The sequence below is a fragment of the Silurus meridionalis genome, chromosome 22 (assembly GCF_014805685.1).
Source record: "Silurus meridionalis isolate SWU-2019-XX chromosome 22, ASM1480568v1, whole genome shotgun sequence".
Taxonomy (NCBI): domain Eukaryota; kingdom Metazoa; phylum Chordata; class Actinopteri; order Siluriformes; family Siluridae; genus Silurus; species Silurus meridionalis.
In genome coordinates, this window is record NC_060905.1 from 8,260,434 (window position 1) to 8,287,945 (window position 27,512).

Sequence of the window (27,512 nt, forward strand, 5' to 3'; positions counted from 1 at the left end):
CGCTTGCAGCGTCGCTGTTTGGTGCAGGACAGGTGACCTTCCATGAACGTCGCATGACTTGCTCTGTATTATGTCTATCTCAGGCTGCAGTAGATCAGATCAAGTACTTATATATCTCACTGAGCCATGATCCCCGGTAATAAATTCTGGATGCAGTTTGTCAGGACAGTATCGCTGATGCATGACTTCCCGTGTGTCACACTACAACAGGTGTTATCTGCCTCTTCTATGTTGTTTTTCAGAGGATACTAAAAGAGCAAAGACGAGGTATTAAAGACGAGAGCATGTCTGTGAAAGTGGCAAAATGTTTATTTTGAAAATGAAATTCTATGTGAGGGAAATGGTTAGATACTTAATAGGACTCGGGCACCTCTGCTGGAAAAAATAAGTGTTAATGCTGGAAATAGGCATCGCTTGCCAGATGGTGCGTCCTGTCACAAACCTTGAAATAAGCCTCACGATTATAACTGTACAAAAAATCATCAAAAAATAAATAAATAAAAGGAAAAAAAAAAAAGCAAAAAATAAATAAATCATGGCACGCTGAGCATAAAAGTGATTATAGATGAGAGAAAAGTAAAAATGCAGTGCAGTGAAAATTCTCATGTTTACTGTAATAATAAAGACAAATTTGTCTATAAGAAAACACAATGCAATCAATAAGACTTTGTATGACTTTGTATTAAGCTGCAAAAGGTGGTGCTTTGGTGGTCAGGAAGGAACAACTAGATGCTAATCTCCCGAACAGCTTCTATTAACAGTATTGTTCGCGCTCTAATGAGAGCAATTACACTTGATTGAATCACGCTTGCTAGCACAGAGAACGTGACCACAGTAGGTACATTATGCATTTGAGACTTTTTTGTGTGTTTCTTTGTTTGTTATTTTGTCTTGTTTTTTTTTTTTTTTTTACCCACACTGCTGTGCTCTAACAAATGGACTTCGGACACATCCATCCCCCAGACGCTATTGTTGCATGGGTGTCTATGATATTTTTGAAGTGCCTTGTGCAACTTTTTATATAATTATCAAAATGATTAACTTGTAGTCATTAAATCTTTTTGGCTGTATCCATTAGCGGCGCTTGGCGTAGATACAGCAATTCCTCTTTATTGACAATAAAGGCAACTTAGCTTAACATCGTTATTAAAAGGAGAAAAAAAGGAAGAAAAAAAAAACGCTAGTCATTTGAATGGAAATAACATCAAATACGCGAGGCAATTTTCATGCAGGAGACATTAATTCGAAAATCCAGGGAGGCGTTTATTTCTTGTAATCTTTCTAATCTACATCTTTACACGAATACCTCAGAGGAGAGGCGGGAAACTCTAGTCAGGTCTGCCCTGCTACTGCACCTTTGGGGGAAGGGGAAGGAGTATTTCTGGCTATGTTTTGATCTTGGATTTCACACCACTTACCTTTCAGTGTGTAGCAAAGGCTCACAGTTTCAGAGCATGGGATTGACAAATAACAGGCTATGCAGTCTTTAGATTTGATGTATGTCACTCTTTTTCTCTCTCTGTGACTGTATGCAGTACGACAATCTGAGTAGAGATGGCTGAACTAATCATTCTTTGAAGTCTTGATGGGCGTGTGTATGTGAGTGCATGAGAGGATGAAAGAGGGAGAGACGGTGGAGAGAGAGAGAGAGAGAGAGAGAGAGAGAGAGAGAGAGAGAAGGAAAGTGGCTGTGTGTGTGTGTGTGTGTGTGTGTGTGTGTGTGTGTGTGTGTGTGTGTGTGTGTGCTCAGCAAAGATGTTTTGGTATAAGAAATCCAATATATTTGTGCTCTCTGAGCCATTTCAAGCTTTACCTTCTACTTTATCAGATGAGCTTGTATTCTCCTGTGGCATGCATTATTTTAAACGCTGTTTAACCGGACATTGATCTCAGAGAACGTATTTTCAGCAACTTCTCAACAAAGTCGTATGATTTCAAACTGTATTATTTCAGCCTTCCACGTTTTTAGTCCGGATAGATAGGAAAGCTGCATGTCCGCTTGCCGTTCGCAAAAGTTTTCCAAAAATTGCTGGTCCACACTGAACTGTCTAGAGCAACCCTATTTTATAAGAAGCACAATCGTCTCGATTTGACCGGTATCATTTCCCCACAGGCGTTTATTTACTTTCCTTCACTTTAAATGTACAGTTGTGAGTGAACGCTCCGTGTCCTTGCAGTCTGAAGGTTGTACAAAGTGAAGTTAATCTTTAAGGACGCTATCGAACAAGATAGCAGGAAATCTGCAGTATAGTTGAATGGGTCACATGACTGCATCACATTACTAAATATACATGAATGCATTTTGCATTTAAAAATGTTCAACTTGGAAGAAAAGTTCATTTTCACCGCACAAAAACGACATCTCAGTGTGGACAGTGGATTATCCTGGAAGTAGGCTAAGAGAGATCTTAATAGATGTTATATGAATACCCCAATACTTGGCCTTAAGGACTGCAAATTAAATCCCTGTGGAATTAATTAGCACCATTGATGCAATAAATGTGCTGTTAATGAATTAATGACATTAAAAAAAAACACTATTCAGCGGGTTCTTGTAATTTGATTAAATATGAAGCTACTTTTCCGCCAAACGTTATTCTACCTTGATCGTATTTTAGGATTCCTGACATCAGAGTGTGACTCTGAGCTTTCCTTAAGTTCAGTTCAGCTCTAGACTTTACAGTTTGGTGTTTTGGGTGGTTCAGAGATTCCACAGTCAGTTTATTCCTCAGTATAACAAAGAGCCTATCTGACTTGCCAACTCACTGACTCTGTAATTTGGAACTTGTAGTGCCAGTGCTGGAAAGCCAACTTCAGATCTAATTAATGATTCAAAAAAGATTTTTTTTTAATATATCTGGTGCTGTACTGTAACAATGAACCCCTTGGGGCTATTTTGATGGCTGGTCATGATCAGTAGTGTTCAGAGGAAGAAAGAAATGACAGTATTGTTAGTAATTAACCTAAGGTCTCAGGCAGTATTAGGCTGCAGGGGATTTGGGTAGTGTTCACTTCAGAGCTTGTTATGAAGGAGGCCATAAAGGGGTTGAAAGTGGGAGTGAACAACGAGAGAAAAGGGATGGCATTTGTCTGCTATCGACAAGCAGATTGATCAAACCTAATGGAGATGCATGTACCATTCTGGAGATGATCCATCATCCCCCCGTGTGAATTGGCAGCTGATTGCTGTGACGACTGGCACTCATATCACTTTATTTATTTATTTTTGCTTGTGATATATGACACATCCTAGTGATAATACAGGAATATTAATGGTATGCTACAGTATTAGATTTTAGTTGCACGTTACAGTCACCGTGCTTCACCAACAACGTCATTAAACAAATATAATTATTTCCCCCCATTTCAAGTGTATCACAGAGTTTAGCAAAACTTCTGTAACAGTTATAGACACTCTGCATTTTGAGTAATTGTACAGGTAACTGATTTCTAAATTGTAAAATTATAATAAAAAACAATTATAGGATTGATTTTTGTGTTCATTATTTTAAATACATAAATAAATAGATATAAAATTATAAAACATGTTAATTAGTAAACATATTGTATGCTACATAAGGTATATATGCAGTTTATGAACAGACCTTTATGTCCTTGAGACATAATTGTCTTGAGAATTTTCTCTTTTTTACTTATGATCTTGTGATTATGATCTTATTTAGGATTGCATTGTTTAGTTTTAAATTGACATTGACACTGTACTTACATATTAAAGCAAGGAACTCACCAGGCAACTAGTTTCTTGTTTTCTAGCAAAAACACTGTGGTGAATTTCCCATTGAGGAAGTGTGAGGTTTGCAAAATGCTTACTCATTCTCATCTTCTCCTCATTAATATAGACGTCTGGTCTGTACAGTCAAGTAGAACAATGGACAGTCTGAAAATGGCTAATCTGAATGGAAGTGCTATTTTCTAGCCAACATTTTTAAAATGGGAAACATTCCCATATGGCATGAATTCATTTTCTATTTCACTGGCAGGGGGTAGTGAGAATCACCTGGATATCTTGTGTGTGTGCATGCATGCTAAACCCTTCCAACAAAGTCATGCAGGGATGCATGATTCAGAATTTGCAATAAATACTGCTGTCAAATAGCCAGCATTCTCTTTCTTTTTTTTTTTTTTTGCTTTGTACACGTCAAACCACATGTCGACCATATGGAACTATGTATCCTATCCTCCAAAACCGATGCTCTTTCAAACCCAATTTCAGCACCATTTCTGGAGAAAACAGAATCTTTGAGGCTCCTATTATTGATTTGGGTTCCCTTTATTAGACTTCTGTGTTGCTACTTAGTAGGAGCACAATCCTAATTCTCTCCTCTGAACACTCACCTCTCTTTATCCGCATCCCCTGCTGTTTTGCTGACCAGTGAGCATGGTCAAGGAGATCTTCCTCATCAAACCGTAATCTCTCCCTGAGCCTGTTATGGGAGCTGGACTCCACTGAGGTGCTACTGGGGCTGGTATTGGGTTGCCTCTGTTTTCCCTTAATGTCTCCACTGGGTTGAGTGTTCATGCCTCCATTTCTGATAATCGGTTCAGATTTTTTTCTGCTGCTAAACTTGCTATATTAACCTGATCCAATAACATGCAGCTTGTGGTTTGGAGTTGCCCTTGATTTCAGCCCTCATTATTCCTACCAGTCAATTCATCCTCTGTGTTTTTCTACTGTTGTCTGGCCAACTAAGGGTAGTGTGTCTGAGTGGCATAATGCATACTTTTTTTCTAAGCTGTGTGATTAAATGAGCCAGTGCTGCAAGGCTTAATATTGTGCAGCCAAAATCTTTTCTGAAAGCCAGAGATGGGCATCCTAACCTCAAATAAGTGATGGTGGCTTCATTTACCTTGATTCCCCAAAAGTCTCATTTTCCCCATGCTGCTAGACAACCTTTGGACTCCTCTTTAATAGCGTCTATACGATTCATTCATTCATTTTCACTTCCTTTGCTTGTGACCTTTTTCATTTAGCCGTTACCAATAATTCATAACCATTGGTGAGGAAGAGACATAGATAAATCTGAAAACAGAGCTGCTTCACTACAGATTGGTAAACCGGCCATTACACTACTTTTGCTGACCTGATATATGTCAAGGACTTTTGAATAGGATCCAAGGACTTCATCAGGGGCAATATCTCTCTTCGTTTTCTTAAGGCGCATCTCATTCTTTCAGGTTATTGCAATGACCTTAGAAGTGGAGGCCGTTTAAATTGAGCAATGCTACATACAAGTGTATTTTTTAAGGTTTTCTTTGGATGGTGTCTTTTAAACAACTTGCAAATAATCAGGACGTTACCTTGTTTTTAAATGAACCCACAAACAGAACACCATTAGCAAGGTATACCATATCGTAATCAGTTGCCATAATACAAAGAAAGAAACTTAATCAAAAAAGAGACACAGATGCAGAACTTTCACCCAGTGGTTGACGTACAATATATAAAATGGTTGTCATCCAATCCTCCGATCAACTAGTTGTTATGCCAAAACAATCAAGTAAAACCCTTACTCAAATAGAGACTGGCCCACTGGGTAGATGACCATGACCTAGAAGTGGGCCGGACACTCAACTTCTACCCCTATGGATAGTGTCTTCTGCTTTTCAGCAATAATTAGCAGTACTCAATTATCTTGTTTTTCAAGGTTAACATTGCAGAATAACATCTTTAAACACCATTCCACTAAGGTGGGTCCCTCCCTCGTGGCGATGTGGAAAATGTTATTGAGGTGATTGTCACCAACTGGCAGGGGTGAAACAAAACAACTTATGTATGTAATCATGGCTCTGCGAGTCCTGCCAGGCTTTCTTGTTAGCCGAAACCAGTACTGAATTGCCAAGAGCTTGATTAGAAAAAATTTCCAGGGAAAGATGGCTGTATGACAGCAGTATTGCACCACTTGTCACTTTGTGACTTTTCTGGCGGGTGTCTTGCCGTGTGAGAACATATGCGAAAAAGTTTTTTTCCAACCACACCTGCTGGTTAACTGGAAACCACAATTACATACATAACTAACATTATATTTCTTTTGCAATTTTTCACCATGCATATAATGATGCCAGAATTTAACACTAAATGGCATCCTCATTTTCAAGATGCAAATATGCAAAGGGTACATACTTGTTACAGATACCAATGAAGTTATTACCCAAGATATTATATTCAGACTCCAGGGTAAGTATATGGCAACCAATAATCGGAAAAATAAACATCTATGGCCATAACTTTCAAAATGAATTGTTTGGTGGGATGGCTTTATAATTGCCCTTCTTCACAAAAAAAGTCTGGTGTATTATTCTAATAAATGCACAAGTCAGGGTTATGTTGGAGTGGACTTTTGTGCATTTTAGTCTCTGTTCAGATTCTAAGAAAAGCACAATATGCTTCTACCTAAGAGAAGCAAACGATTTGTGACTAGTAAAAGAAAACAGCAGCGTCTACACACTGTGTGCTTATAGGAACGTAACATCGACTATTTAATGAATTTTTACATTAGCTGCTACAAATAAGTTCCACAGGTGCTCATACTGTATGTGCACATAACATTGATCATCCATGGCACAAGTCAGCACAATCTGTTCTCATTGTTAGTGTAGAAATATATTCAATTTGGCCACGAATGGATCATTTTGATTGTTACGTAGTTTATTTTTGAAAGCTAATGGTTTAAACTAGGCTGTAAATACAACAGCAGTTTTGGCCCACAAGAGGGCCCACACTTGTCAGCCGCATTCGAGCTAATTGCTGTTATTGCCAAGTTAAACCCCATGATCATCCACTATCCAGGTATAATACACTGTGATTGATCAAGAGCAGCTTGGCTTTCATCCTGTGATTGAAGTCTCCAGCTGCTGGAGTGGAGAACTTGCAGCAACTGTGTCTCTGTCTCTCCTCTCCTCCCACATTGCTTCCACAAGCAGTCATATCACGCGGAAACAGAACGTATTGTGACAGTGCCGAGCCGGACTAATTGTGTTATTGCTGCGTAGTGTATTTGGGGCCTTGAAGAGCTCATTCGTGTGGTGCAACAGGCAATAAGCCTCTTGCTTAAAACTAACATCTGACAGGTTTTATGAAAACCATGTGTTTGAAAACATCTAGAAGGAGATGAAACAAGTTGGTATTAGGATACACTGTTTACTTATTGTTTACAATTTTCATCCTGGCTTTTAAATAAAGGGTCATTTTTAATATGCTAATTGTTATTTTGCCTAGAGTCAAGCCACTAAGAATGCTACTTCCTTTACAGTTTATGAGTTATACTAGTCAATAGGAATATGCTATAATGGTGCATGTGTGATGGTTACATGTAATTTTTCACAGGTGCTGTGTGTGTGTTTATATGTCATATATTTTGTACTACTTTGTACCACTTAAATTGTTTTGCATGGGTGACACCATATTTGACGCTTATTAGTGATACATGCCAAAATGTATCCCTGAGGCATTTTCCTGTTACCACTCATACTTGCTTGACTCGTGGCCAGTCCTGGCGAACAGATGGGGTTCACAGATTAAGAAAATATGTCAAGCATAGAAGCAACAGAAAAAAAATGCACTCACAGCACTTGAGCTGCAAGCTTATAAGCAGTCAAGAGAGCAGAACTTGGCACTGGTGAGCCAATTCTGCCTGACTGAAAAGTAGCTCCACCAATCAAGAGGTAGAATTATATTTCCCCCCTTTGCTAAGGGTGCAAATATAAGCACTTGGAATTGAGTCAAATATATTCATGTATTCCTTCTGCACCTGGTCTGTGATTTCTAATATTCAGGATCCAATATTGAGTGCTGCTTGATACAGCCAATTACTTAACATTTGGTTAATGCTCATGGACCCATACATTCAGCAGTAAAATCGAACTTTGATGTGGCCTAGAAATTCAGACGTCTGAATGCCTTTCAAATCTGAGATCATTTCACATGAAGCATAAATTGGAATGGTGTGTAAATGACAGCCTTTGAAAATCCTTTCAAGCAATCAGTATATTATGACAAAGACCAAGTTCATTTAGTAACAGTCCATTCTTGAGGCCGTTTATTCAGGGTCTAGAATCCAAGGCCATTAAAGCCCAGTTAATTTCTCATTACTCAATTTCACATGACTTCAACAAGTCACAAGGAGACAACTCGATGATCAGGTAAAGCTCATTCCTGATCCAGACCTGGCATCGAGGTTAATTTGATTCCCTCACTTGTCAAGAGCTTTGAGAACTCTCTAAACTAGGTTTTCATCTTTTCCATCTGTAAAGTTACTTCCAATTTAAGATCCATCTGCACTGCTGGATTTCAATTTTTGACCCAGTGGAGCTGAAAGACAGGTGGGAAAATCACACCGTGCCCCAAACTCCCCTACCCCCACACCCCAAACTGGGGTTTTAATGTAGATGGTTGGAAACGTTACCATCTTCTCTATAAAATGTGTTTCCACTTTAATTTTTACATGTACAGTTGATTTAATTAGTACATGTGTAGATGAAGGGAAAATGATTTAACCGAAAGCTCCGTGTCATCAGTAAATGTAGAAAGAAATTGAGTCCCTGCTACAGTACATTTATAATAATTCTAATTAGACTACAAACAACAGTAGCAACAACCGAAGTACTAATAGTACATGGCTGTTATTCGAATTTTGAAGGCATTAATTAGAGATATAGGTAATCATTTAATAATCTCGTATAATATAATAATCACATCACTAGTTTTAAGAATTAGAAATAAAATTAATTTTGTTTTGTTGCTATAATGATATTTACAACATGAGAACAGACTTGATTAGAAAAGTAATGATGGTAATTATAATATAAATTGCAATAAATGTAACTTGTCCATTTGTCAAACTTGTACCCATTTGCTTGCTGTTTATAGTGCACATACCTACACTTCATTTCAAGAAATAATAATGTGTTCCTGCTCCCTCAAGGCCTAACATTTGAGAATAAATATGGCAGAGGACTATTATTTGTTTCACATTCCCTTGCTCATGACAACTGTCTGAGCTGATCTGAAATGACGTAAATAGCATGAATTCAGTGATTTCTCCGAATCATATTGAATTTTTTTTAGTAGGGTTTAAACTGTACATCAAGAAAGGTGTTTAAATTATATCAAATATAAATCTCAATAGCTTCACCCATAGATATTTAATGTATTAGAATGAGTGCTCTTGTTACCTTTGGGCATGCTTCTATTTAAAGCCGATCATATTCTCCTTTACAATAGCCTTTGTTGATAAAAATCGAGCCCTTGAGGTTTCAGTTTTGAATATGGCTATTGTTGAAAAAGCCGATCGATGAAACAGCTCAATTCTTTTCTCTGTCATATTGTGCTTGCATATAAACCAGTGTATCAGCATTGCCAGACTTGCAGGTGTCAGATGCATGAATAACAAAATAAAGAACAGAAACAGATTTTTCCTGAGCTCATCCCACCACAAATCCTGTTTTAGTTTATTTTGCACATAAAGGACAACACATCTTCCATATGACCAGGCTGTCAAAGCAAGCCTTTTGATTCTTCACAACGTTTTTAAATGTATTTTTATTTTCTACTTTGATGCTCTTTGACCAGGCATTGGCTGGCAGCATACATCAAGAGACCTCCGGGGTCAACATGACCCCATTTGTAATATTATCAGGGTAGGGTTTTTTTTTTTTTTTTTTTTTTTTTTTTACCTAGCTGGGGCTTAAGTTATTCATCCTGTATGGGGCAGAATGGTATTCAGGTCTAGGTGCTGAGTTTGGGATTGTTTCACCAACATGTGAACAAAGGTGCAGATTCCTATTCAGTCTTTTAGATTTCTTTCAACCACCAGTGCGAAGAGACCACAGTGCCATTACTTTGCCTTGAATGAACGGTTTTGTACAATCTAACTAAATTTTCAATGACCCTCTCATTCTATTTTTTTTTCCCCACTCGTTTTCTTCCCAATTTAGTCTCTTGTCAATTTCCCTCTGTAATTCCCAATTCCCAGGTCAACCAACCATTGACAGTGAAGGCATGATTCCTCTGAGACACATGAAGCCAGCCAACCACATTTTCCTGCATCAGAGAGCAGTGTAACACATTTGGAGGCACATCTTACGTATACATTAGCTCACAATTGGCTAGTGTCACTGTGATTGACATACAAGAGAGAATATGCCTTTCATGTCACCCAGAAATCATGGCCAATTTTGCTACCTTGGCCTCGACTGATAGGCCAAAAACTTTTCAGCTGAACTACCATTAGGAAGCTGGTTTTAAAAGGCTGATGGTCAGTGACACCTCTATATACTGATACCCTTGAGACAGTTAATGAGAAAGCTACAGTATTTCTTTCCTTGTTTCCTTTCTCTGAAATTCCTCAGCAATACTATGCGTTAGTCAAGGTTCCCAAGAACTGTTTCCTGGAGCCACCTTCCCAGCAATACTCTACACTGACACCTGAGACCACACCTGATGATTGAGGATGTTATCTTAACTTTATTCCCGACTCTTCAGCAGAAAAGCAGGAATATGATCATGGGCAGCGTATTAAAGAATTGCTTTCTGAGACTGGGTTGTATATCTGGGTTAAGGTTGATGTATAACACTTCTGTCATGTCTGTATATTATTGAGTATCTCTGTTTATTAAAAGGCTCTAGTTAAATAGGGTATTCACAGTACAATATGTCTACATACATTTACTGATTTTTAAGCCAACAAAAGCTTGAGATATTCTGTCCAATAAAATAACGTCTTTGTTCCAACTAATATTAGCTGTCCAATTAGGAACACTTTTGAATGGAAGGCACTTTATGAGTTGTCCTCGAAATGAATTGAAATAGTTTGTAAATGGCAGCGAGAATCGATTTCATGTCAAAAAAAGGCAATTTTCTGAAGTATTGACGTGACTTGAATTGGCGCATTAGGCTTTCGGTTGGTTTAACGTGCAATTAGTGTTTTCCGTTTTCTCACTTCCAGTTGAGAGACATTTTTTCACACTCTTGGATCTCTCATCCATTGTTTATTTTAAACCTTTAATGAGAGTTTAACCAACTGAACAGTTATTGAACTATCAAGGAACTTCGCTGCTATTAAAGCTGGTTCAGATCCAGAGCACTGTGGAGTGCCAGAGAACTCACAATCACCTGTGTTTGGGAACCCGGGTTGAGACGTGCTCAAATTTGCTAAAACTATCCATGCTTATTAGGATTGTATTTTTGTCTGGAGAGGATGTGCATGTTTAGCTGCAGAGTGTATGTTTAAACCATCTATGCTTGCTTTTCTGTTTTGTTTTTTTTCTATGGTATGCTATTGTATTTAAATAATGTTAACATTTTGACATTACTATGTTAATGCTGGATATTCAACATATTAATAAAGGCTTATTGGTATATAGACCACTGTTGATGTTCCTGTGCCTCTGTGCCCATTTTGACTTTCCTCCGTGTTCTTCAGTTCCCTCCTACTTTCCAGAAACATGCCAGTATGATTTTAAGATACACAACCTCTAAGTGTGTGAAATGTGTGTGCATTGTGCCTTACAATGGACCAGCATCACATCCTGAGTGTATTCTCACAGCCGGTGTTGTTTGGATAGGCTTTATCGGATATAGTGAGTGAACGTTAACCAATCATAATCATGAAGATATAAAAAAAAGAGGAATTTATATATAAAACATATATGTGGTGTTTATATTGTTTTCTAGCTCAATTTGTTTACATAGACCACCTTGTTCATGAGCGTGTATTTGTGTGTATGTGAGGATGATATGAATATGATACTATTTAGAGACCGACAGCAGGTTGAACTAGAAATAGATCATATTAAATAGCAAGTATATGGTTTCACTGATGTTTTGTAAGCTTTCCTTTGAAACAGAGTACAAGCCCTGCAGGCCTAGTCTCACCTTTTTGTCAGTCCCATAGCTAACTTTCAATTATTCCTGGACTTTTCTTCTTCTTTTAAGGTACATTAGGTTTAAAGGGGATAGATCTCTAGAGACATTCATCTCTCGCTTCTAGTACAATAACCTTTGAATGTTTCTTTGCCGCATAGCAAATATTTCCATACCTCTCTGCTTAATTTTTCCTTGAATGAGCATCATTGGTACAGTTTGTAGCTTTGGCCATGGTGCCTAATTTTGTTGTGGAACAGAAGCTTTTCGAATGTAGATTGAATGCCAGGTGAATAAATATGATTTGATAGACATCAAAAAACAGTGGAGTGTGCGGGTAAATCTCTCATCTGCTTTTCATCAGTCACTTCAAAGCATGAGCACTTTTCTGGTTAAAAGTGCTGGTCGGGAAGAGCCTGGCTGCTGGGAACACCTGCGACTCCCTGCAGAGCTTGAAGAGATTTAGCATTCCTTAGTTGAGCTGGAACAAATTGATGTCTGTCTGTCTGTCTGTCTGTCTGTCTGTCTGTCTGTCTGTCTGTCTATCTATCTATCTATCTATCTATCTATCTATCTATCTATCTATCTATCTATCTATCTATCTATCTATCTATCTATCTATGTCTATAAGTTTCACTAGATATTAAAGGTGTGCTTGTGGAGATTTGTGTTCATTCTTCTCCAAGGATGTACCCTGGGTGCATTTAGTGTTACAATTTATCCCAAAGGTGTTCAGGTAGCGTTGAGATCAGAGTTCTATATCCTCTTTATGGAGGATTTAACCACATATGGCTGAAATTGTCAGGTGTCCCAATACTTTTGTCTATATTGTGTAGATAGATAGATAGATAGATAGATAGATAGATAGATAGATAGATAGATAGATAGATAGATAGATAGATAGATAGATAGATAGATAGATAGATAGATAGATAGATAGATCTGTCGATTGATCGATTGATTGATTTGCTAAATAAAGAAATAAGTGGTCAATATTTGCCACAAAATCTTTTTCATACTCAGAGTATGGGATATTTTTGGGAGCTTTTTTTTACATTTTTTATTTTAAGTCACTGTTTTCATTTCAACACTCAGCATTAATCCTAGGATTGAACGTGCTACGTTATCTTGGTGGCAGGAAATCCTGTTGAGCCCTGCCTTCAATAAAACTGTGCCCTTTTCTCTACGTTTATCTGATGTGGTTTGTAGATTATGTTGCCATTTGAATACATAGCCCCAGCATGATGTAGGGGTTTAGGCAGAATGCCTGATTTGTGCACTGTGGTTTTAATACGGCGGAGGTCCTGAAACGGTGAAACTTTTTCAAGTGACAAAGCAGTGACTAATAAATGTGTCATGATGTGCCCAAACACCCAGTCTCACACATTCGTGGTGGTGATAATTGCAGTAATATATCAGCTTTGAATAGAACAGTAGAGGGAACATTGTGTGTGTGTGTGGGAATGTGTGTCGTTTTGTGTGTATGTAATTTAATGCATTGATTGGGATGGAGCTGGAACCCTCTATATGGCATTAGGTGTATCAGTGCAGGACCCATTTAAATTTTAAGCAAAGCTGAGCAGTTCGCATTACTGATTAAATGCTTCACTACTTAACAGCCATATGGAGGACTCTCATCTCTCTAAGTTGTTAGACAGATGTTGATGTTACCGAAGTGAATTTAATTGCTGTTTATTATTAAGTGACGTACATGTGAAAATTCATGTTCAGTACACCCAATAAATGTGCATCTCTAAATGTGAGATAGATTTGCTCCAGAATTTATTCCTTTTTTTGTAGATAAGATAAGATAAGATAAGATAAGATAAGATAAGATAAGATATTGAGGTAAAAAATATAAAAATGTGTACATACAGTAGTTCAGATATAAGTAGCACACCTACAGTGTATAGAAAATAGTACTGACTTTTTCAGCCATATGTCGCTCTTTTTTAAACTGTTACCACAAAGTTGGAGGTACACTAATGTATAGGATGGCTGTAGCATAACATTTTCCCTTCATTTAAACTTGGAGGCCCAAACCTGGTCCTCCATGACAATGCCCCTGTACACAAAGCCAGATTTTAAGTGGCTTGTTAAAGAGCTTTGACCTCATCCCTGTTGAACATCTTTGGGGTGAACTGGAACATCCTGGACTGTAGCCCAGGTCTCCTTATCCTACCTCAGTTCTTTAACTTATTAACATTCTAATGGTTGAATGAGCACAAATCTTTAGATGTACACACTAAAACCCAGTGGAACATCATCTCGGAAGAGTGGAGTTTATATTAACAGCAAATAAAGACAAAATATGAAAAGGAACGTTACTGTAAATGCACATTCACAACTTTCACCCATGGGGTGTTTATAGGGTGTCACATAAAGTACATTTATATCTATACTAATGTGCAGGAAGTATTTGGTGTATAAACAAAAGTCTGATGAAATTCCAACATGCAAAAAAAAAAAAAAAATGTTGTTTTTGTTCATGAGAAGCAACCCTAACATGTGACTATTTGGAAACACTTTGATACGGCTACTTGCCAGCCCCTGTTGCTCGGTAAACTTTAAATAAAGAGACTTTATCTTCTCTCTCTAAACCGCTTTTGCCCCTGGGAAGCACTTCACGAAGAAAACCAGTTGGGCTACATGTTTAAACAGCTGTCGGATGCACAGTTCAAAAAGCTCCGGCTGTCTGAAACTCCTCTCGTTAGCACACCTCATTTCACCTTGAGACAGCAAGTGTCTCCCGATGCAGAAAACTTTTCTAGCCTTTAGCAAACGGCAAGCTTCTCTGAGACGTCACCTTCACCGTCACGATTGATCTTCTCACTCATTATCACCCAGATGACTGGAACGGCACCTGTGCACCTGTTCTGACGAGCTCTCCGGTGTTTGATTGTGGTGTTTGGTGCTTGTATTCCCCGACTGTTTCCTCTGTGGGTGAAGTAAAGCATTTAGAACTGGTTGATGATGACATAAACGTGTGGAATATAAATCCGTACAGCTTATTTTTCCTCCTAGGCATCGCACTGCCATGCAGCACGACATATCAGTGTATATTTAATCCCTAGTGCTGGAATTGCTTTGTGAATGTGTTTTCATGTATCTGTAAGTGAACGTCTGTTTTGCCGTGCAGTCGGAGGTTATTAAGCAGACAAGGCAGTGCTAATTCGTGGCTGATGAGGCCGTCTGTGTTCATGGGATGACTGACAGGTGATGGGCATTACCGGTAGTGCACAGACAACTTTTACACAGTACTTAAGTGCCCGTGCAGGAGGAAGGTTAATTACCCCCTTCTAATAATGTACTGTTTTCTATAGCAATTAAGATTGCTTCCTTCACTGGAGCATTAATTGAGCATGGTGGCTGGCTTTAAAGAGATATAATTATCCGTGATTCAATGAGGATTAGAGGTAAATTCACTCGTCGTCAATTTGGCCTGCTAGCGGACATCTTGTGTATCTTTTTGTCAATAAAGCCAACGTACCGTACGTCATGGTGCAAAAGTTATTCATGCCATGGAACAGGTTTTTCCAAGCCATCAAAATTAATTTGGAATCATTTCATCATTTTTTTTTCTCTCCACATAATCTCATTATTGTGTTAGGATTCAGTGACACGACTTACCTAGCTGCATATCAAGTTAAGTTTTTACAATTTTTCAAACTCAACCTGGCATTTCCCCTGAGATGAAGAGGAATTGATTCTGTTGACTGATCTGGATCAGACAGTTTTCTTTTTTTTTTTTTTTCCTCTCTCTCGCTTTTTTTTGGGGTGCTGTAAATATTTTGCTCATTCAAAAAATGCTGACAGTGGTTGGTTCTGTAATTGAACACTTTGGCTGCGCTGTCACTCACTGTAAAGTTATGCCTCCGTCAATAGAAAACGTGGAATTAAGTCATGCCGCATTGCATTTTTCCGCCTGCTATTGCAAAGTTGTGGGGGATATACCGCTGCTGTTATCTGCTATCCTACTTAAAGCTGTATAAAATGTTTTAAACTGTGTGTTGACAAAATCAGTGAGGGAAAATTTGATCAGATTCATGTGTAGCCTGGCATGTAATCAGTGTGTTGCCTTCGAGATTCGAGATTCTTTTTTTTTTTTTTTTTATTGAATTTGAATTTATTAAAGGTCTGGATAAAGAACATTTCTTTAACTTGACTTTTTCAGCACAGCATAAACAACAACATTTTATTTCAAGGAGCAATCAGAAGCAGAGCAGGATTTTTAGACACAAAAGATTAAGTTTTGAAGAACTTGCCCGTACAGACATTAAGAAAGCTTCTTAAAAGCAATGCTGAGATAGTTCCTCTGATGAAAAACAACTCGAGCATTATACAGCAAATATAAAAAAATCGAAATCTGCTGGTTTTTGTGATGTAAAAAGTGAGAACCAAAATCATATCAGATCTTTTTTCCCCTTGTGATATAGCAACCAACAAATATTTGTAAAACAAGAATATTTTAAATCCTGAACTTTGTACACCCTATTTATAATGAACCAATCACATTCTAAAACAAAGTGATGCAGATTAATATCAAATACAAATTTGATGTTTCTGGAGGACTTTCTTAGTTCCCCTGCTTATGACCTTTTAAAGCATGTATGACATTTTATTGATGAATGGGGTGGGGTAATTTCCAAAACAGTTTAGTTTTATGCTGGAACTCAGCGAAGGTCATTATCAACAAGTGGAGAAAACAGGGCATCACAGTAACACATGATAAAGAACAGGATGTCCTTTTGAAACTGACAAAAGCACAAGGAGGAAACTAATCCCAGAGACTACCAAGAGATCTATAGCTAAATTAAAGGAGTTGCAAAAATATCTGGGAGGTCCTGTTCACTCCCAGCATGTGACAACAAACTCTTCACGGGTCTGTGTAATAGAGCAGTGTGTTTACACAGAAGCACTTTTACATCTAAACCTACTTACAGTTTTCTTCAAATATTTAATGGTTTGATCAGAACGAAGAAAACTTTTTGGGCAGAATTCTAAAAGAAATGATAACCGACAAGAAGATAGCTTATCACTCAGAGAACACTATATCCACTGTAAAGCATGGTGGTGGCAGCATCATGCTATAGGCTGAATTCTCTTAATCTGTAACTGAGCTCTGGTCAAGATAAAGGGAATCATGGGTAGCTCCAAATATGATTTTTTTCCTGCATAAAACCTGCATGCCTCTGTTAGATAGTGGAAGATGAAGAAAAATGTTCACATTCCTTGTTATATCCTTTCGAAAACCTATGGACTGACTTGGAAGCGGGCAGTGCACACGATATCCGTGGTGTATTTAATAGCTTTGAAGCACTTTTGTGTGGAAGAGTGGAATAAAATTGTCAAATCAAGATGTATAAAGTTGCTGAACACTAAAAAAGTGCTTTAAAAAAGGTGTGTGCATGCATTGACAACAAGCATTTTGAAAGTTTTTGTTTATATCACAGTAAAGGTGAAAAAGGCTCATTTGGCATCACCAATTAATTTGTTCATTCATTCATTCATTCATTCATTCATTCATTCATTCATTCATTCATTCATTCATTCATCTGCCAGAGGGGTGTATACCTTTTTTATATCCACTGTATTAATAACCGGCCCAACAGGCAAATGCTTTAATTGCAGGATTCAACCTTTAGATTAGCATTTATTGAGGAAGTGTTCCAATTAAACATACAGCTGTGAGGTAAGAAGAGAATGAGCTATAATTAAAAAGTCATCTGTTTCCCATGTGGTTATTCAATTAAACTGGCAACGGAATGGAAAGCCAAATAGCTGCAGGTGTGAAGATATTGTGTAGATGCTCATTTCATGTTACAAGTGCAAACGTCAAAGCTTAGCACCTCCCCACTCCTGAAACTGCCTGTATGTACTGTAGTGAAGGAAAGAGTTCGGAAAATGTGCTGAAAAGCAGTTTTTTTGAATTAGCATCATCTGTTTATCTGTGTCAGGAATGCCAGACAAGACAATAGGACAGTTCCGTCTTATAGAAAACTAATAGATCAAAGTCAAACTAAAATCCGTGAATGGTCTTCTTTTTTTATCCTGAGAGAGGATGACAAGGCGAGGCAATGAAAATGAACGAGCAGAAGAAGGAAGAACGTAAGAGTGAGAGAAAAAATACCAACATGTCCGAAGTAGTGTATTTCAAACGTGCAGCTTCCAAAGATCTTGTGCATTTCTCTCACATCTATTTCCATTTAATATTTAAAAACCAGACATGCGTATGCTTCGCGGAGTTAAAAGCATGATATATCAGTTGCATCACTTTACATCCCATTACAGCTTGATCTGCGTGTCCTGGCAATAGGGGCTGATGTGTATTGTTTGATTAATGCTGATATCAGCTCGATTCAATGGGTTTTTATTCACTTCAAGCAAATCCCACTGGTCTTTGTAGCGCTTTGGGCATTAAATGAACAAAGTGTGGGAGTAGAAAAAAGCTTGTCTGTGCGATGCTGCATTGTGACTGGATTTATCAGGCTTGTAATAGTGCAGATATGCCAGTCTGAAAAGCCAATCAGTACGCCTAGATTACATCACTCACAAGCCCCTCTTTGTGAGACCATTATATATTTTCTTGCATTAACAAATGATGCATAATCTACCAAGCCTTGCTCATTTTCGCTGCATTTTCCCTGCATTTTCATCGGCCAGATCGTGGGTGTTGAGAATGAGGATTTGGCTAAAAAGATCTGAGGGAGTGCATGAGAGAATTAGAATCCTTGGCACCTAAGAGGCAGATGGAGAAGCTCCATGTTAGATGGAACCTGAACACTGAAATCCCTGAAGGTCCTCCAGTCAGTCTGCAGTATATGTCTGGGTGTGCAGTTACGACAGCATGTCTTAATCGATCCTGCTCTGCAGCCTTGTCCCTGACGCCACCAGATAAGAGGGGACAGTCGTCACCATCTGCCTCATCGGCCTCACACTCCCAGCTCGCTTAAGGCACACTGTGTCTGTGTGTTGCCTCACATTATCCCCCTTCCTTACAAACACCACAAATCTACAATGGCAGAGTATAGTATAGTGCAACCCCAGTTCCAAGAAAGTTGAGATGCTGGGTTTGTTGAGGAACAGTATTCTGAAATTATTCCACAACTTGTAGACACAACCATTCACAGATTGGTGAAGCTCTGCCCATCTTTACTTCTGAGAGACTCTCCTCTCAACCATACACTATTTTGCCAAAAGATTGCATACACCTGGTCATAAGTATGGTATGTGCGTTTTGAGCATCACATTCCACATTTTGTCTCAATTTGCTCTTATAATTCCCTCCACTCTTCTGGGAAGATGTTTCACTAGATTTTGGAGTGTGATTGTGGACATTTATGTTCATCAGCCACAAGAGTATTGGTCAGGTCAGGTACTGATGTAGGTGAGGTGAGGAGGCCTGGGGTGCAGTCAGCCAATTTTTTCCAAAGGTGTTTAATAAGAATGAAATTAGAGCTCTGTAGCAGGCCACTCAAGATCTTAGACTACAAACCATGTAAGCCATATCTTCATGGAGCTTGCTTTGTGCAGAGGGGCATTGCTATGCTGGAACAGGTTTGGGTTTCCAAGTTCAAGTTTATTATACCCAAAAACGTCTTGTACAATTGTGTGCCTCCAGCTTGGTGGTACGTTTGGAGAATAACCACATATGGCAGGAAAGGTCAGGTGTCCCAATACTCCAACTGTTTAATATTTTAATATCACTTACTTTTTCCAGACTTTTGTTGCCCCGTCTCAACCTTTTTAAGACGTGTTGCAGCCATAAAATTCAAAAAATGACTTTATATTTTTCTTAAAATGGTAAATTTTCTCAGTTTAAACATTTCATACGTGTTCTATATTTTATTATGAATAAAATATAGATTTATGAGATTTGCAAATTATTGCATTCTGTTTTTATTTACATTTTGTACAGCGTCCCAACCTTTTTTGGAATTGGGTTTGTATATACAGGTGCTAGGAAGGTGTATCCAAGACATCTGATATAACCAAGAACAAACACTGTTTTCCTGTCTCCCTCACCCCTTATTTAACCAAACACAAGCATGGTTTTATAGTAATCTTAGTAATCCCTTAGACCTTTTTAATACCTCTCAAATTATGTTGGACTTTTAATCAGGAGGTTTCGAGTTCAAATCCCAGCATCAGCACGTTGCCACTGTTGGGCCCTCAAACAAGGCCCTCATGTGTCAACTGCTCAGATCATTGTAAGTCTTTCTGAATAAAGGTGTTTGCCAAACAGTGCACATGTTCCACATTTACATCATGTTTTTTGTGTTCAGTATAATATCTATACTGTACAGAGACAAGCTTGTTGGACATTTTCAATGTTCTTAATACGTTTTTAATCTTGAACAAGAAAAAGCAAAGATCAGATGCAGTGTTCTGGCCAAAAATATTACCCTTGCTTGAGTAGCCAAAGCCTGGGGATCACACTAAAGGAAAGAATCAATCCACCTGTGGTGTTTATGAGCTGCACATTGAGCCAAATAACAAAGCAGGATATATTAAAGGACACGGCGTGATGACAGCAGCTTTATGAAGTGCTCATGGTTTAGTCATGGTAGTGTCTGCGATATATCCAGCCTCGCTGCAGGACCTTATGCTTAGCGTTGTCACTGGATGACTGGACTGTGGATAAAATGTTTTCACTTCCTTTTTGTTTCAGTTGAATAAAAAGACTTTTTTTGTGGCTTCTTCACTGGATGACAGAGCAGAAGAATAAATGGAGCACACACACACATTGACAGCTGTGTATGTATAGAGGAGCTCTCGTGTCTGTAATTCAGCAGGGAGTGGCTCAGCATGTGTGTGTGTGGCTTTGGACCACACTGTGTACTATGTGTGTGTGCGTGTGTGTGTGTGTGTGTGTGTGTGTGTGTGTGTGTGTGTGAAGGGAGCGTGGGTGCACACTGACAGGCAGGCTAGAGGGAGTTCATACTAACTTCTTATGATTGGGGAGTGCATTGTTTTTCTGCCTACCCTCCCAGCTGTTAAGCAAAACACAATTGTGTGCTTTATCGGCTTAAGGCGTGCAGATGTGCACACAGCTGATCTTTCAGTGCAGGCTTTTACAAATGATTGCCAATCAGCTTCGCACTTGCATTAAAACTAAATGTCCATCCGAAGCTGTTTAGAAGCCTAGGGTATAGCTTGATTGTGAAAAACGTTCTGCGATTAGAATTGTGTTGGTTCTATCCTGGACATTAGATTCATAAAAACTGTATTATTTATATGTAAAACATAACACCGGTTATTCGATATTGTATTAAAAAAAAGAAGATGAAAACAGGTGACTGTCGACATTAGGAAAGCGCTGCACCCTCACAGCTCCAGGGTTATTTTCACTGAGCTCGGGCTGCTATATGTGCAGAGTTTCACATGCTTTCCTGGTGTGGATTTCCTCAAGGATCTCAAATTTCCTCCCACCACAGAGCCTGACTCAAATTCGTCACAGTAAATGTGTAAGTTTATGGAGCCCATTCAGGGTGCGTTTCTGCCTTAACCCTAGTGTAAACTGGGGTAAACATCACATCTACCACAACCCTGACCAGGATAAAGCACTTACTGAAGATGAATGAATGACTATTAATATATTTATACATACTACATGAGCAAATAAAAAATACTGGGTGTGTCCATAGTACATAGTCGATTCAGATTTGTGAAGTCTTGCCTATAGTTGACTGTTAGTCGAATTGTGTGTGTGTGTGTGTGTGTGTGTGTGTGTGTGTGTGTGTGTGTGTGTGTGTGTGTGTGTGTGTTTAGGGGCGGCAAGGGGTGTATGGCGAGTGTGGGCACGCTCTAAGTACAGCACAACATTGATGCACTAAGAAAAAATCAACAATTCATTTAAAGAATAAAATTAGAACAGAATATGCCTTTACAAAATCTCCCGGACTTTGTTAAATATTTAAATCCCTGCCGTCAAGATGCTCCCGTTTCTGTCACGGATCATGGAAAGTGAAACTTAAATCTGTCTTGGGGGAGGGTGGATTTATTCACACACATTGAAAATATTTATTAAAAGCTTCTTTCTTTTCACATTTCTATTTACAGCATTATTATAATAATAGGCTCTATATTAAGTTATCAGGAGAAAAACACTAGTTCAGTGTGAAATCAGACATCGAGAACCCACATTTAACCAAAATGGCATGATCCTCTTTTCATAACAGCTCTGTAAATATTCCAGTGATTCGAAAGATTCCTATCCAAGCATCGAATCTTTAAATATTCGGGGTCACCCCTAAAAAATACATAAATTTAGAAATTTAAACAAATTTGCTGAATGAACACAAATCCACACAGTCGTGCTTCAGGATTTAATGGAAAGCCTTCCCTGAAAAGTGGAGCTTATTAAACAGTTAAAGTCATAGTTGGTTTTGATTGTCCGGTGCACAAATACTGCTGGTTATAGAGTGTATATAAAGCTTATAGTATTTCCATTAAGAAAAGTGACCATCAGAAAACCACTGATGACCAGAACCATATTATATGGAATATTATATGCACAACACAGCATTGGCCTTAACATGCTAGTATTATCAGGGATGGCTGAGAAACACTCCATCAGTCAGCAATCTCCATTCTGTTGGAGTACCATGGCTGAAACTGACTCTGAAAGAGGGCCTGTTAAAGGCTAGCACACATATTACACCTGATAAACAATAAGCTGTATTTTTCAATCATACACCTCCAGGGTGCACTAACAAGTAATGTGTCCAGTAATGTGACTTACCAAACAAATTGTGCCTAGCAACAGGTGGGCTACAGCTAGGGATTCTATCTCGGATTCTATGTGCTACTCAAGGTAAGAGTTCTGAGTAGTTCTGAGTAGTTCTGAGTAATTCTGAGTAGTACTTCTCTCTTATTTCAAGGAACAACCTGTAATCATTGTCTATGTGTTATGTATATAAATAGCTCTTCTAATTTAATTTCAACTTCACATATCAGATAAAATATTAGAAGAGAGCAAACACACACACACACACACACACACACACACACACACACACACACACACACACACACACACACACTCACTGAACTGCACATTCTTTGTTGATGTTCCACTTGTTCCATCTGTTCTGCTCAGGATGATTGTTTAATCCACATTCAGAGGAGACTTTATTTGAGGTTTTTAATGCTATCTTGGGTTTCTCTGTGTCTCAAGCTTTGCTTTCAGAGAAATGAGAAATTGTGCCTTAAGGGTACAAATAGCTTCTTTCATGGTTCTTAATCCAATTGTAATTCAGTGATTAATCACCTTGGGTCCAATTCTAAGTTCTTTAAGCTTTTTTTATTCTACATTGACTCACTCTACTGCTTGTTCGGATCATGACCCGTACCTTGGCCCCATTTAAGCCATTAGGACGGCGTGCTGGAGGATTAATGATCACTGGGCTTCTGGTAAGACACATCCATTTCGGATCACATATACCTATCTTACAATCCAGCCATCTGGTTTATTTATTTTTTTGTTTATTTTATTGCAAGTAGCAGGCAGGTATTGTGGAATATTTAAAGCAATTTTTAGTCTTTTATTTTTCTTATGTGTGCAGAAAGTTTGCTCAAAATATTCAGTTATTTAGTGCCTTTCTAGAAAACGATTCATGTTTCTTCTAAACAATAAAACATGGTAATCTGAACCTAAGAAAGCAATTCAAACAGGAGCCATTATCTACTACAAAAGACCCTACTCCTGTTTTTTTTCCCTAGTCGCATCCCTTTTTTTCATTGAGTTTAAATGCTGGGAATGAATGGCCCAAGGTTTGCAAGACATGTACCGGAATCGGTTATGATGGCTTTTCCAAATTGTTCCCAGAGGTTTGTAGACTATAACTTCTGGAAATGTAGCTGCCACTCACATAAAGGGGTCCTGTAATGGCTCCTGATTTAGGTGGCATATTGGAGAAAAATGAGTAGCTGAATCCGGACACCGTAGCCCGAAGGGGTGGGACCATCTGGAGACTGAGACTGTTAATCACAGAACTTCACCTTGCTTTTGTCCTGTGTTGAGTTATTTTTGGGAACAGGGCAGGGTCTGCTTCCCTCAATATTGTAGGTGTTGAAGGAAAACTTGAGCTATTGGGTTACCTCATATTGGGTATGTGTAGCTAAGAATACAATACGAAGCCTATAGGTGCTAATTTACGCCGGGGGTGTCTGTTTCTTTTCATTTCAAGAACAAGTTTTATATTTGGTTATCTATTTGGTTTTTCCACTGGCTGAAATGTCAAGGTTTCACAGTTTTCTGTCTGTCAGTGTTATCAGCATTGTCTTTGCTATTGCGTTGCTTAGACAATTACAATACAAATTCAGTTTTCTATGTCGCAGTTTTTATTGTTCCTTTTTTTAAAGCTAAGAGAGCTTATGACATTTCCTTTATTTCTTGGGCTGATGGACAATGGCAGGGATAATTCAGAAATCCATAGCAAGCCCTAGTGCTGCTTCTTTTTCACAAAGCGGCTCTGCTTGCCTAATACCACCTGGGACCATCAACTAGGCTATAGTGTATATGTACCCACCTATCCCTGCCCAACCCACCCTCCCCCACCCATCCCTTCCTGCCAGTTCACCCTCTTCTGTGTGATGGGCTAGCAGGACCACTCTATGGAAATAAGGCACATTCCCCTGAGGTTTCAACAACTGACAGCATGACAGAGAGAAGCTGACGTTGCCCATCCATTCTGCCTCTTAGTGGGTACGCCGAGCCACGCCACACAATTACCAATTCCATCAAATAGATTTACCTTGCTTGTGTTCCTTTCTGGGACCTTTCTCTGGAGATGAAACGGACGGGGCGGGAGGCTGAACACAGGCTCGGTGAAAGCCTGCGCAGCTTCTCAGCAGCCGCCCGCGAAAGATTTGTTATACTTCCCTAAAATCCCAGCAGCTTTCTTGTGTTGCGAGAGCCTAACAAGGTGTGACAGAGTGCTACGGCTGATACGGCTGGAGTTTTCTCACCGCATTCACGCGCAACATCATTGAACCACTCGAAATTATTTTGGCGCAACCAAAGCAAAATGTATGTATCCATGCACCGAGGTTGGGAGGCGGAGAAAAAAAATGTTTAGGCTTATGAGAAACAGGATGCATTCCTTTAAACGATTTAGTGTGTACCGTTCAGCTCACTTTCTAGCTAAAGCGCTTTTGCAGTATATGTGTGAAATACAAACGTGTGATTAATAATTAACAAAGGAATCATCACTGTTGGCTTGTGATGTGATGTTTTTTCGTTTTAATTATACAGGTTAGTTCTTGCTTAAGGCAGAACAAAATACCTGGTCTTTAAAAATCTATTTTTTATTTCTTCTGTCTCGTTCTCCCCGAGCCTCCAGAGTGTTTGGAGAGGTCCACTTTATATTGTGTGCAGGGATTTAGTTTATGCATATTCATGACCGACTCATTACACTACCCTATAGGGACATGGCTTCGTTCCTGCTCATGTATCTCTCTGCTGAATTCAGTTTGTGTTGCCTTAATCCATGACTGCCCTGCGCTGTCACACACTGTCAGTCAGAGACAGTGCGAAACTCTCTCTCGGCCTCTCTCACTCGCACTTACTGCTGCTTCATTGCTCATTTCTCCTGAGCACGGGAAGCAGGTAATCCTTCCCCACTGGAACACCTGCTCTCACGCCATGCCAAGCATCGGCTTAACTGTTCAATGATTAACATGAACCACACGCGTCATAATTAGCACATGCTTATCTGCCGTGACGGCTCTTAGAGGAAGTAAGTACCAACCACGGCTCCCCTGATTTAGCATCCTATGTGACAAAATTGAGACACCATAGACCATTGAGTGATTGAGTCCCCGCAAGTTTGCACTTGCAAACTTCGTGTTTATACCTGCCTCCGGAAACTTTAGTGGACTGCAGGCCCTGTAAAGTGTACATTCAGCAATTCTCACTCTCTTCAAGCCTACGAGTGCAGTGAACAAGAGAGTGGCTGGCAAAGACAATGTATATGGCAGTTGTGAACTCCTTCATAACAAAAACCAGCCTCCAGCTTATGGGCAAACCGGATGACAAAATGATTCATTCCCTTTTTAGTGCCCAGGCTCGTTCTCCTCTTCCTCCAGCTTTGCTGGGGGTTATATGTATCACAGGAGTCCCTGTCATTTGTTAAGCTTACCAAGCTGTGCTGGAGTAATTCTACGCACTGAATCATGGAATCGACGATGTGTCACGTACAAACTTCTTGTTAGGAACTCCTTTTTTTTTTTTCACTTTTCATCATCATTGCACCAGGAGAGGTTTTTTTTTTTTTATCATATAACTTTTATACCCCTGCACCTATTCCCTGATTTTTTTTGTCATGTCCTTCCAAGGGATTTGCACTGAGAAGGTCAGGGTCATGCGACCTCTTTTCCAGAATGTAAGACAGATTAGTGGGGATTTATGTGGTACCACACAAAGATTCTCTAAAATCTGGTCTTTGAAATGCTATTCCATTACCTCTGTGTAAGTCATCAAAGCGGCATGACCCTTGCCTAATGTGTTGCAATGCTTTGCTGTACATCATGCTTAATGATGCCATTAATGTCTCAACACGGCTCCTCCAGCAGATCATGCTCGGGCTTTGCAGCAAATAATGACAGATTTGAAATTTTGTTGCCTTCTCTGTTTTCACTCATACATGCTGCTACAGCAACTTGCAATTTTGATGTCAAAACACATTTGCAAATATTATCAAATTGGTGGGTTTTTACAAAAGTGTCTCGCCTTCTGTCTCTGGTGATTATGATTTAATTCACGAGGTAGCTTGTAAACTAATTCCTGATGTGTTTAGCCAATAACTACACTATATGAAAAAAGAATTGAGAAACCTGACTTTTCCAGCCATCTGTGGTCCTTGCTCAATCTGTTCAACCTGAGACCCAGGCATTTACATTTAAAGCATTTTGGGTAGAACCCTTCATCCAGAGCGACTTATACAGTGGTAGACAGTGACAGTGAATGTAATTCGTTATAGTTATATATTTGTTATAGCTTCTTCTTGTATCTGTATTTTACTGAAGTATTTACATTTAGGGACTTCGCTTCATTTCAAAGTTAAATATCTTACTTTTTACTTAACAAAATTTTGTCTCCTTTATTTTTTAGTGGATTAAAAACTGCTGTATTGGTGGTATCTACTTAGCACAAACCAACAGTTCAGCATCAGTTCAACAGCAAGCAGAACATTTTGAGAGGAATAAATGATAGAAGAAACTTGATCGAAGTTGCTTTACATTTTTCAGTGTCATGCCAAAAACTGAGAACTGAGTCTGGAAGAGACCCTGGGATCTGTAAGTGGGTGAATCTATGGGCACTAGTTGTTCTCTCTTTTTGCAGACTGAAAGGACATATTTTTAGACTCAAGGGTCCCTTTTAAAATCTTTTTCTTTCATTGTTATTTGTGAGAGCCCTTTTGACAAAAAAAGAGAAAAGAAAGTATTAAATATTCATGGGCTAACTCTCATTAGAGGTATCTTTGTGTCAACGAGTGGCAGCTCTATTTTTGGGATAAGAGTCGTTCCCGGTGTTTGTTTCACTGGCTGTCTCTCACAGCCTTCCAGCACTTCCACTGGCATATTTCCACACTTTTGATGTTGGGGAAACAGTCACACAACTTTTGTC

The 27,512-nt window shown here is 38.9% G+C and overlaps 1 protein-coding gene across 3 annotated transcripts in view; it reads left to right on the top strand.

Annotated features, from left to right (window-relative positions):
- sdk1a (sidekick cell adhesion molecule 1a) overlaps positions 1-27,512 on the top strand; it is a 235,178-nt gene that overhangs the window by 35,929 nt on the left and 171,737 nt on the right. The gene's annotated exons all lie outside the window — the stretch shown is intronic.